The 13,273-nt window shown below is 34.9% G+C and overlaps 1 protein-coding gene across 4 annotated transcripts in view; it reads left to right on the top strand.

Annotated features, from left to right (window-relative positions):
* Nucleotides 1-13,273, top strand: part of PDS5B (PDS5 cohesin associated factor B) — a 206,074-nt gene that overhangs the window by 146,637 nt on the left and 46,164 nt on the right. The window lies entirely within an intron of this gene.

The following is a 13,273-nucleotide window of genomic DNA, read 5'->3' as shown; positions in this document are numbered from 1 at the left end:
TTATATGGCTGAGTAGTATTCCATCATGTATATATACCACATTTTCTTTATCCAGTCATCTGTTGATGGACACTTTGGTTGGTTGCATATTTTGGCTATTGTAAATAGAGCTGCAGTGAACATGGGAGTGCAGGTATCCTTTGAACATGATGATTTCCATTCCTTTTGATATATACCCAGTAATGGGATTGTTGGATCATGTGGTAGCTCTATTTGTAGTTGTTTGAGAAACCTCCATAATGTTTTCCATAATGGCTGTGCTAATTTACAGTCATACCAACAGTATAGAAGAGTTCCCCTTTCCCTGCACCCTCGCCAGCATGTTATTCTTGGTCGTTTTAATAATGGCCAGTCTAACTGGGGTAAGATGATATCTCAGTGTGGTTTTGATTTGCATTTCTCTGATGCCTGGTGATGCTTAGCATTTTTTTATGTACCTGTTCGCCATTCGTATGTCTTCCTTTGAAAAATGTATAATCATCACCTTTGCCCATTTTTTAATTGGATTATTTGATTTTTTACTGTATAGTTTGAATTCTTTGTATATTGTGGATATTAATCTCTTGTTGGATGTATAGTTTTCAAATATTTTCTCCCATTCTGTAGGTTTTTTTTCAGTTCTGTTGATTGTTTTTTTTGCCTGTGCAGAAGCTTTTTAATTTGATATAATCCCATTTATTTTTTCTTTTGTTGCTTGTATTTTGGGGGTCTTATTCATAAAGTCTTTTGCCCAGTCTTATTACCTGGAGTGTTTCCCTGATATTTTCCTTTAGTAATTTTATGGTTTCAGGTCTTATATTTAAGTCTTTAATCCATTTTGAGTTAATTTTGGTATATGGTGAGAGGTACAGGTCCAGTTTCATTTTTCTGCATATGGATATCCAGTTTTCCCAGCACCATTTATTGAAGAGGCTGTCTTTTGCCCAATGTATATTGTTGCTGCCTTTGTCAAAGATCAGTTGGCTATAAGGATGTGGGTTGATTTCTGGGTTTTCTGTTCTGTTGCATTGATCCAAGTGTCTATTTTCATGCCAGAACCATGCTGTTTTGGTTATAATAGCTTTGTAATATAATTTGAAGTGGGTAGTGTTATGCCTCTGGCTTTATTGTTTTTGCTTAGGATAGCTTTGGCTATTCGGGGTCTTTTATTGTTTCATATGAATGTTTGGATTGCTTTTTCTATTTCTTTAAGAATGTCATTGGTATTTTGATGGGGATTGCACTGAATCTGTAGATTACTTTGGGTCAAATGGACATTTTCACAATGTTAATTCTTCCCGTCCAAGAGTATGGTATGTCTTTCCACCTTTTTGCGTCCTATTTAATTTCTCTCAGTAGTGTTTTATAGTTCTCATTGAAGAGATCTTTCACCTCCTTGGTTAAATTGATACCTAGGCATTTTATTTTTTTGGTGACTATTGTAAATGGGCTTGCTTTCTTCATTTCATTTTCTGCTAGTTTGTTATTGGAGTATAAAAACGCCATTGGTTTTTGGGTGTTGATTTTTTATCCTGCAACATTACAGAAATTGTTAATCAGCTGGAGGAGTTTTTTTGGTAGTCTATAGGCTTTTCTATATATAAGATCATGTTGTTAGCAAACAAGGACAATTTGACCTCGTCCTCTCCAATCTTGATGCTTTTTATTTCTTTCTCTTACTTGATTGCTCTGGCTAGTACTTTCAATATTATCACATGGTTTTTGTTATTGGTTGTGTTGATGTGGTATGACTTACATATGTTGAATCAATCTTGACTTTTATTGACTTGCATACATTGAACCAATCTTGCATCCCTGGGATGAATGCCACATGATCATGATGTATAATTTTTTGGATGTGTTGCTGTAATCTGATTGCTAGTGGTTTTTTTTTTTTTTTTTTTTTTTTTTTTAAATTTTATTTTGTTGATTTACATTGTGGCTGATGATTGCTAGTGTTTTGTTGAGGATTTTTGCATCTGTGTTCAGTAAGGATATTGGCATGTCGTTTTTTTTTGTTGTGTCTTTATCTGGTTTTGGTATCAGGGTGATGCTGGCCTCATAGAATGAGTTTTGGAGAATGGCTTCTGTTTCAATTGTTTGGAAAAGTTTGAAGAGAAGTGGTATTAGTTCTTTTTTAAAGGTTTAATAGAATTCAGCTGTAAAGCCATCCAGTCCTAAGCTTTACTTTGTTGGAAGATTTCTGATTACTGCAGCAATCTCATTGCTTGTTATTGGTCTGTTCAGCTTCTCTGTTTCTTCTTGGTTCAGTCTTGGTAGTTTGTATACGTCCAAAAATTTATCCATTTCCTCCAAGTTTTCATATTTGTTGATGTACAGTTGTTTACAATGATCTCTAATGATTCTTCATATTTCTGTGGTATCGCTTGAAATGTCTCCCTTTTCATTTCTATTTTTTTTGTTATTTGAATCTTCTCTCTTCTTTTATTTTGTTAACCTGGCTAATGGTTTGTCTATTTTACTTCTCATAACCATTTTTTTGTTTCATTGATCTTTTGTGTTGTTTTTTGTGTCTCTCTTTCATTTAGTTGTACCATGATCTTGGTTATTTCTTTCTGTCTTCTGCTTTTGGGATTGGATTGTTGCTGATTTTCTATTTCTTTGAGGCATAGTTTAGGTCATTTTTTGAAATCTTTCCATTCTTTTGATGTAAGCATTTATTGCAATAAACTTCCCTCTTAGTACTGCTTTTGCAGAATCCTGTAGGTTTTGGTATGATGTATTTTTATTTTCATTAGTTTCAAGAAATTTTTTGATTTCCTGTTTAATTTCTTCTTGGACCCATAGGTTGTTCAGGAGTCTGTTGTTCAGTGTCCATGCACTTGAGTAGTTTCTAGAATTTTGTTTGTTATTGATTTCCAGTTTTAATTCATTGTGGTCTGAGAAGATACTTGGGATGATTTCACTTTTTAGAAATTTGCTAAGACTTGATTTGTGACCTAGTATGTGGTCTATTCCAGAGAATGTTCATCATGCTGATGAGAAGAATGTATATTCTCTAGTTGTTGGATGAAATATTCTATAGATGTCTTTCAGGTCCAATTGGTATAAGGTGGACTTTAAATCCTGTTTCTTTGTTGATTTGTTGCCTGAAAGATCTAACACCAAGAAAGGGGTGTTCAGGTCACCCACTATTATTGTATTTGGGTCTGTCTCTTTTTTTAGATTTAAGAATGTTTGCTTTACATATCTAGGTGCTCCACTGTTGGGTGCATACATATTCGTAATTGTAATTTCCTCAAACTGGATAGATCCCTTTATCATTATATAATGGCCTTCTTTATCTATTTTTATGGTTTTTGGCTTGAAGTCTATTTTATCTGATATAGGAATAGGACCTGCTCATTTTTGGTTTCTGTTTGCCTGGTATATCCCCTCACTTTTAGTCTGTGTTTGTCTTTATAGGAGAGGCAGATCTCTTGAAGGCAGCATATAGTTGGGTCTAGCTTTCTTTCTTTTCTTTTTTTTTTTTTTTTGGGACCAGTAAGGGGATGGCAACCCTCAACAGGGTGTGGTCTGCACCACGCTGCTCAGCCAGTGAGTGCACCGGCCATCTCTACATAGGATCCCAACCCGCGGCCTCGGCACTACCAGCGCTGCACTCTCCCGAGTGAGCCACAGGGCCAGCCCTGGGCCTAGCTTTTTAATCCAATCAGTCACCGCGTCTTTTGAATGGGGAGTTTAATACATTTACATTTAGGGTTGTTATTGATAAGTATTGCTTTACTCCTGTCATTATATTGCTTTTTGTTTAGATGTTTTAAACATTATTTGTCCCTTCTCCTTTTATTTTTCATCTTCAATGTTAGTTGGATTTTTGAGGTAATGTGATTTAGCTTCTTTCTCTTTCTTATTTGCATTTTGGTTTTAATGGCAGGGTTTGCTCTTGTGAATTTGTGATATTGGTTATAGTTTTTCAGATTCTGGATGCAGGACTCTTTTGAGTGTTTTTTGCAGGGCTGGTTGTCTGGTAGTAAACTCCCATAAGTTTTGTTTGTCAGGAAATACACTATTTCTCTCTCACTTCTGAAGGATAACTGTGCTGGGTATAGGATTCTTGGTGGCAATTTTTTTTTTTTTTTTTTTTTTAGTCTATATCATCCCATTTCCTCTGGCCTGTAAGGTTTCAGTTGAGAAGTCTGCTGTTAATCTGATGAGGGCTCCCTTATAGGTGACTTGGTGCTTTTCTCTTGCTGCTTTTAGAATTTTTTCTTTGAGTTTTGCCAGTTTGAATGTAATGTGTCTTGGAGAGGACCTTTTTGAATTGAATATGTTTGGGGATCTTTGTGCTTCCTGGTTCTGAAGGTCTGCATCCCTCCCTATACTGGGGAAGTTTTCTGTTATTGCTTCTTTGAATAAGTTTTCAATGCCTTTTCTTTTTTCCTCCCCTTCTGGAATACCCATGATTTGAATGTTTGTGTGCTTGAGGTTGTCTGATAGCTGTTACAATTTCTTCATTTTTTAAGATTCTTTTTTCCTTTTTCTTCTCTGTCTGGGTTATTTACAAAAGATCATCTTTGAGTTTTGAGATTCTTTCTTCTGCTTGCTCTAGCGTGCTGCTCAAGCTTTCTATTCTGTTTTTCATTTCATTGAGAGAATCCTTCATTCCTAGGAATTCTGGTCCATTCTTTTTGAAGTTATTAATCTCTTTGTAAATTTCCTCCTTCATATCCTGGATATTTTTTCTTGTTTCATTGTGTTCTCTAGTTGATTCTTCTCTTATTACTTGCAGTTTTCTTAAAGTCAGTGTTCGGAATTCCTTTTCAGACTTCTTGAGGGTTTATTGCTCTGTGGGGTTTGGTACATGAGAATTACCGTATTCCTTTGGTGGTGTCGTATCTTCTTGTTTATTTGTAGTTCTAGTATTTTTTTGTTGACGTTTGGTCATCTGGTAGAACTCTTAGTTCTTCTATTACTCTGGAGTGGGTTGTGAGGAGGAAGACTTCCTCTGTTTGTAGGTTCTACTGGTGACTCTTCTTTTATCAATGCAGTTGAGTGTGTGTTGGGCTGCCCTGGCTCCTGTTCGGTCAGTGCATGGGTCCAGTGTGTGCTCACCTGGGTGGTTCACACAGTAGTTTGGTGGAGCCTGTGAGCCCCTCTGATGCTCGGGTGTGGGCAGGGCCTGCAGCTGTGTTGGTCCCTGGGTGCAGCTTGGGTCCTATGCATGCTCACCTGGGCAGCTCACGTAGTGGCTTGGTGGGGCTTGCGAGCCACTCCAGTGCTCGGGTGTGGGTGGGGCCAGAAGTTCTAGCAGGCTGTTTTGAAAAGAAAAATTAATGTAGACTGCTTATCTTGTTTTATTCTGATATGTATTCTGTATGTGATATATTTCAGATGAATCAAAGATAAAATCTGTATATAAGATTTTAAGTATATGAAATGGATTAATAGAAGTATTAGTAACCAGTATGTTTCTATAACTCCTTTTTTTGTGGGGAAAGGGGCACTAATGCCAAGTCATAAATTAAAAATAGATGGATTGTTTTTTAAAATTCTATTTGTTGAAAAATATATTTATGAAACTCCCACTCTGTATCAGGAACTGTTCTAAGTGCTGAGGAATGTGTGATGTATAAAGACAGGTGGAGTCTTTGCCCTTACATTTTAGAGAGGGAGTACTAATGTTTAGAGAAAAGCCAAAATCGTGAAATAATTTGGGAACACAAATGATATGCTGGAAAGCATTTGTTTTTTGTAATTGGAACATAATTGATCGTACATGTTTTAGTCCATTTTGTGTTGCTTATAACAATATATGTGGAACTGAGTAATTTATAAGAAAACAAATTTTTTTGCTTACAGTTTTTGAGGCTGGAAAGTCCAAAGTCCTTCTGGTGGTAGCGAGAGTGACCCAGGGGTCTCACATTGCAAAATGGTGGGAGCAGAGAGCAGGGAGAGAGACAGACTTCTTCTTTTAAAGCCCTCAGAACCACACCCCTGACTACCATTTTTAATCCATTCACTACTGCGTGGTTCTACAACCCAATCACCTCTTCAAGGCCTCACCTTACGATTACCGTAATAGTATTTCCCACCCTCTTAACAGTCACAGTGGGGACTAAGTTTCTAATAAATAAGACGTGGGGGATACAATTCAAGCTTCAATGAGTTTTGGGGGGACATAATTCAATCGACTATAATAAATATCTGTGGGGTACAGCATTGAATATCAGTACTGTTGTGCAATATGTGATGCTCAAATCAGGATAATTAATATATTCAATATTATACAGTGTAATCATTTTTTGTGGCCCTTTACCAATTTCTCCCTCCCAATTTCCTACCTCTGGTGGCCTCAGTTATGTTCTCTCCTTTTGAAAGTTCAACAAATTGTTCAAAGAATTATTGTGATTGTCATATCTTTCTTTCCTTCTTTTTTAATTCATTTGTTTTTTTAGTTTCCACTTATGGGTGAGGTACATGTGGTATTTCTCTTTCTGTGCCTGGCTTATTTCAGTTAACATAATTTGGAAAACTATTTTTAATGTATATGTCTTAGATTAATATCTGTAATATATAAAGACTCTTAATGAGGGAAAAGTAAACATAAGTCTCACAGTAGAATACCAGCAAAGGGAATGAACAGGAAATTCACAAAAAGGAAATCCTCTCAGCCCCCCAAATTGTGAAAAGATGTTTATATAATTAAGGAAATAACAAATAAGAACAATTGTGTGATATAACCAGTGTTACCTAGCATTCCAATGATACTCTCTTGGTGGGGATATAGATTGATGCAGTCCTTCCAGGTTGGTAATGTGGTAATGCATACAAACTTAAAATGTGTATAGTCTAACTCTGAAGTTTCACTTTTAGGAACTTAGGGACTTATCCCAGAGATAATTAGAAAAGATGTCCACATAATCATTATGGGTCAGAGTCCAGTCAGAGAAACAGAAACTATACTAGGTATTTTAAACAGAAATAAATAAATACAGATGTTTGAAGAATAAAAGAGCCAAAAAGTTGCATTGGTGACCCAGAGATACAAATTGCTGGAAGCAGCTACTACCTTCCGGGCTGGTGAGATAACTGGGAAGAAGTGGTGTTAAAGGTGGAAGAGTCCTGTCGGTATCATCCAACTGATTGCTTTGGTATAGCCTGGCTGTTAGTAGGGGGCAGTGAAGCTACTGCTGCTCAGAGTGCTTAAGGAAGCTCTAGTGTCTCTTATTGGAAGAAACTAATAGGAAGCCAACTCTTAAGGAAGTCTGAGAAATGTGTTTGGTAGATTTATAGCTCCAGGATATCGGAGCAGTTTATAAAAGGATAGATGTAAAGCTCAGATATAGTAGGGAAATAACTAGTACAAGGACTTTCCTGGTATAGTTAAGTTTAAAAATAAATAAGCGCAGCGACGCTCCTGCCGTGGGTTCGGAACCTATATAGGAATGGCCGGTGCACTCACTGGCTGAGTGCCAGTCACGAAAAAGACTGACTGACTGACTGACTGACTAACTAACTAACTAACTAACTAACTAAATCACGAAAAAGACTAACTAACTAACTAACTAAACAAGCAAACAAACAAACAAACTCCTACATGATCGTCAATATAAGATTGGTTAAATTAGAGCTTTGTGACGTTTAAAAAGGATAGTGTTAGCAATATTTGACATAGGAGTTCTGTGTAACATTGTTGAGTGATAAAATGTTTCTAAATAGTATGTATTTTGTATGCTTATTTAATAATATGTGTATATATAAAATAATATGTCTAGAGAAATTTTTGGAGTGTTCCCCAAAATGCTGACAATATTATATCAGGGTAGAGAGATTTTGATTTTCTTTTTTCTTCAGTGTTGTTTAGTGTATTTTTCAGTTTTGTTTGCATTATCTGCATGTATGATTATCATCAGGGGAAAAGCTTGAATTTGAAGGAAGAAAATCAATTTAATGAGGGCATAGGAATCCTTTTAATAGGAAAAGCAGGCAGAGAAAGTAGTTGCTTCATTTACTTTTCACTAACTTCTAAGACTCCGCTTATTAGTACTTCAGTATTCTTGAAAATTTTTTTTCTTCTTCATGCTTGTTTTTTTGGTTTATATCTGTTTTCTGTTGAAGTAAATGAGTATGCAAAACATTGGATGAGCTTAAAGTTTCACATAATTATCTTAAAAAAATACCAGCTAATGTTGCTTCTTGCTTGTGTGATATATAATTTTCCTCTTGATTACTGAGAAGAGAGATTATGGATGTTTGTATTACCAAAACTGACTTAATGAAAAGATAGGTCTTACCTGGGGAGTTTAGTTCTTAGAGTTACTAAAGACCTTTTAAGGTTAGCATTTTAGTGAGACTAATTTTTTTCATATTTTATTATTGAAATTTTCAAACACATATGAAGATAGAGAGAATACTGTGACGAATTCCCATGTATCCACCAACCAGCTTTGATAATGAATAATTTATAGCCAATTTTATTTCATGTGTGCCTCTACCTGCTCCCCCTTTTCCCTTTATATGGTATTGAAAGCAAATCCCAGACATTGTCATTTTATCTATACATCTTTATCACAAACACAGTTAATGCTAATTACTTAATGTTATTAGTATCCAATTGATTTTCTTAAAAAATATAGTAATTTTTTTTTTAACAGTTGGTTTGAATTCAAGTTAGGTATACACATTGTGGTTGGTTGATGTGTCCTTTAAGTCTTATGTCTCCTGTAGGCTCCCCATCCAGCTCTCTCTCTCTCTTTACCGTGTGTTTGATGACGAACCCAGGTTGTTTCTCTTGAAGAGTTTCCTATAGACTGAGTTTTACTAATTGTATCCATTAGGCATAATTTAATAGGTTTCTTTATTTCCTATAAAGTGATGGTTGAATCCAGAGGCATGGTTGGATTCTGGTTCAACCATTTTGTTGTTACAGGACTTTATTTTTATAAGATTAGAGTGCTTTCCTATCAGGCTCATAACAGTTTGCAGCTGTTGATACTTAGTAATCAGTGGTAATATTCTTAGTCTGTCATTGCTTTTTCACTTATTAGCTGAATACTTTTATAAAGAGCAACTTCTCTCTATTCTTTGGTTTCCCAGTGTTACATTTGTTTAAAAAGGCAGGATAAATGCTTGATTCTTTTATATTATTTTGCAGTGTTCAAAATAAAAAGTAGGTTTACTAGTGTCCTCCAAAGATGACCAAATGAATGTTTTTTTAAAAAAGCATCATTAGAAACTCATGGATTTGCACATATTTGTGTTTCTGTCAATTGCAGTGATCACTCATTGATACCCAGTTTGTCCCATCTATAACTCTGGAAGCCTATTCAGGTTGGCCCCTGAGTCCTTTTGACCAACAGCCCAGTAATGTTTGTAATTTCTTTGCTGTTTCATATTACAAAATATTCCAGGCCAATCTTGTACATGTCCTGCCCCAGACCTGGAATTGGCCGTTTCTCCAAGGAGCTCTGGTTCTTTTTAATGGGAATGGTATTTTTTAAAAAATCAGAATGTTAGTCCTGTGGGTATTAATTGCTAATGTATGGGTCATGGTTCTAGGACAATTCAGGAGACACAGCTAAAAAAAGTTGTTTGAAAGATAAATGTGTGTGTTTGTACTGATTCTTCCAGTTCAAGTTTAGGACTGCAGGGTTTTTACTGTACCTCTTCAATTTTACATTCACGTCTCTTTTTCCCCATGCTGAGCTGACATAGGATGATAACACTATAATATTAAATAACTCATTTGCTTTATCCCATAATACATCTATAACAGTTTCAGAGTAACAATAGCCTGAGTATGATTCCTAAAAACAGTTGTTTACTTGTTTAGGTAGTTCTTTTTTGTATTTAGAGTATATCACATTAGAGATCTACAGTCAAATTCTCATCTTTTAAATTCACTTAGAATAATTCTTCTTTGAGTAGTTAGGCCACCAAATGAACATACTTTTGTTCATTTGTTTCATTTTATTGTTTTAGAAGTTGCTTTTTAAAATTTTATTTTATTTTTAGTTATTGAATTAGTCAGTGCTTTTAAAAACATCTAAAAGAAGCAAGACATAGTCCAGGAAATCTAGCTTCTGTCCCTCAGTCCTCTACCCTATTCCCTTCTTTCCCATAGATAAATTTTTAAAAAAATTTTCCTTCCATGCACATGTCTGTATATATACGTGTAAGTATATGTATGTGTATTCGTATATTCTCTTTGACAGATAAATAAGATACACACTTTTATCCACTGTTTTCTGCTTAAGGTATACTGGCAGTTATTTCGTATTTAAATATAGAGAGATCCCCATTTATTTTGTGGATGTATCATAGTTTATATAATGAGTTCCTGATTTATGGACATTTGGGTTATTTTCAGTATTATAATAGTCCTGCATTGATTAGCCATGTGTATGCATCTTTTGTATTTTTGACAGTTATCTTTGGGAACTATTCCTAGAAGTAGAAGAGTAAATGCATATGTAATGTTGCTAGGTGTTACTACATTCCTATCTACAGTTGTTATACTACCATTTTGCTGTGTATGAGAATGCCTGAATCCCCACAGCCTCACCAACAGACTATGTTGTTATGAAATATGTCACTTTTTCACCCTGGTCATCTTCCTTGTTCTGTAATCTTCTTTGAGAATAGCGTAGCCATTTCTACTTTCTTTTGCATTAGTGTTTGTAAGGCATATAATTTTCCTTTTTTTTTTTTTAACTTTTAGTATTTCCAGGACTTTATATTTAAAGAGGGTTTCTTGTAAATATCCTAGTAAGGTATTTTCATTATTGTTTTTGTTTCTTTGGTTGTTTTTAATACAGTTTGACAAACTGTCTTTCAATGGAGTATTTCGGCTATTTAATGTAATCATTGATTTGGTTGGGTTTAAATCTACCATCTCAATTTTTGTTTTCATCATTCCTGGGGATTAAACCAAGTGTTATGATTTCATTTTATCTCCACTATTGACTTATTTACATTCAAATAAAATTATATTATTTAATGTAAATGTAAAAACTTTGCAGCAGGGCTAGCTGGTTATCTCAGTAGATTAGCACTAGCCAGCCACCAAAAACAAAAACAAAACAAACAAAAAACAAAAACAAGCAAAAACCTTGTAGCAGTATACTTTCATGCCCTCCTCTTCCAGGCTTTTATGCTTTTGTGGTCAGATATTTTGTTTCTATATGTGTTATAAACTCTACAATATATTTTTGTTATTTTTGCTCTAGACAATTTATCTCAGATTAACAATGCAAATTTCTTTTACACACATAATTACCATTTCTGTCACATCATTTTTTGGATGTATTCCATATTTTCATCTGGTATAATTTTTCTTGTTGACCTCTCTTTAATATTTCTTGTAGGAGTTCTACTTAATAGTGAATTAATTCAGCCTTTTTGGGTCTGAGAAAGTCTTTATTTTCTTTCTATTCTTAAAAGATATTTTTGCTTAAAATAGAATTCTAGATTGATCAAGTTTTTTTCATTTAGTACCTGAAAGATGTCACTCCATTTCTTCTGGATTGCTTTTGATGAAAAGTGTTGTTTCTCAGTACATGTCTTTCTCTTACACTAAATGTTTTAAAGATTTTCTATTAATCACTGATTTTATGAAAGGGGTAATGGTATGTGTTGGAATGATTTACTTTCTGTTTTTTTCTGCTTGAGGTTTATTGAAATTTTTGGATATGTGGATTTATTTCCATCAGATTTGGAAAAATTTTGGCTATTATCTCTTCAAATATTTTTTTCCTCTTCTTCCCTCCCTTCCTCCTTATTTTCTGGGGCTCCAATTATATTTATCTTTTTTACTGCTTTGTATTGTCTTATAGGTCACAGATGCTGTTATTATTTTTTCCCTAACATTTTTTTCTCTCGGCGTTTATTATTTTTTTTGGATAGTTTTTGTTGCTATGTCTTCAACTTCACTGATCTTTTTTGTAATATATAATCTGCTTTTAATCTCATCAGTGTATTTTTCATTTCAAATATTGTTTTTTTATATTTAGCAATTCCATTTGGGTTTTTTTTTTTTTTGTGACCGGTAAGGGGATCACAACCCTTGGTGTGGTGTTGCCCGCACCGTGCTCAGCCAGTGAGCGCACCGGCCATCCCTATATAGGATCTGAACCTGTGGCGGGAGCGCCGCTGCGCTCCCAGTGCCACAGTCTCCCGAGTGAGCCACGGGGTCGGCCCACTCCATTTAGGTTTTTAAAAATATTTTTCAGGGCTGGTAAAAAAAAAAAAAAAAATATATATATATATATATATATATATATTTTTTTTTCAGTTCTATCCTCTTGTTCATGTTTCCCTCTACATTCTTGAGCATATGAAGTTTTTTTTTAAAGCATATTTATAAAAGCTAGTTTAACGTCTTTGCTAATTCCACTGCTTGTTCTGCTTCTGTTTCTATTGATTAATTTTTCTCCTGGTTATGTATTACATAAGGTCTTTCTACTGTTGCTGGTGGAAACATGAGTTATTACCAGTGCCATGTGTGTTGAAGGAATTTTCTATCCTACTCCTTTCCGGTGTCCTTTTCCTGGTCTCAGGTAGCTTTTTTTCTCATGATGCATGGCATCATTATCCACCCAGAGATTCAGGGCTATTCCTCTGCTGATCACCAGAGCTCATACTCTCTTTCTCTTAAGTTCCTCCTCTCTGGTATTCTGCCCTAGAATTCTGAGCTGCTTTGGCCTCCTTGACTCCCTGACTCTCGTCTGTTTCCCTCAACTCAGGCTCTATTTGGATTATTTCTTGCACTATAGTGTGGAACCTACCTGCATGCAGTAAGCTGGGGCAGGTTTAAGGCTATTCTGTTTTGTTTCCCATCTTTCATGGGTCACAGTACTGTGTTGCCATTGTCTAGTGTCTGAAACTTTAACATGCTCATCTTTTCTAGTTGTTTAAGGCAGGAGAGTAAATCCAGTCTTAGTTACACCATCATTATCTGAAGCAGAATTACTCTTATTATAGTTTTATTTATTTATTTTTTGATGAGCGAAGGTAGTTTTTTTTTTTTTTTTCTCACATTTCAGGGTAGTCTGTATGTCTTCTTTTGTAGAGCTTTGTACCTTTTTATGTTTAGCCCCTTTTTATGGTATCATTGGTTTTTATGGTATCATATGGTATCATTTTCCTTCTCTATTTTTAGAAGGTCTTCACATGTTAGGGATATTTGTCTTTTTATTATACTTTGCTGTTGGTGTCTTTTTGTGAAATTCTACCCTTACTGTGATGAATTATTGTACCTCTAAATTCCTACTGGAGCACTGGGTTGGTATTGGACATTGAGAAAGATAACAGACGTTGCTTTTATTGTGAG

Source organism: Cynocephalus volans, chromosome 7 (assembly GCF_027409185.1).
Source record: "Cynocephalus volans isolate mCynVol1 chromosome 7, mCynVol1.pri, whole genome shotgun sequence".
NCBI lineage: Eukaryota > Metazoa > Chordata > Mammalia > Dermoptera > Cynocephalidae > Cynocephalus > Cynocephalus volans.
This window is presented reverse-complemented; position numbering and strand designations above follow the sequence as displayed.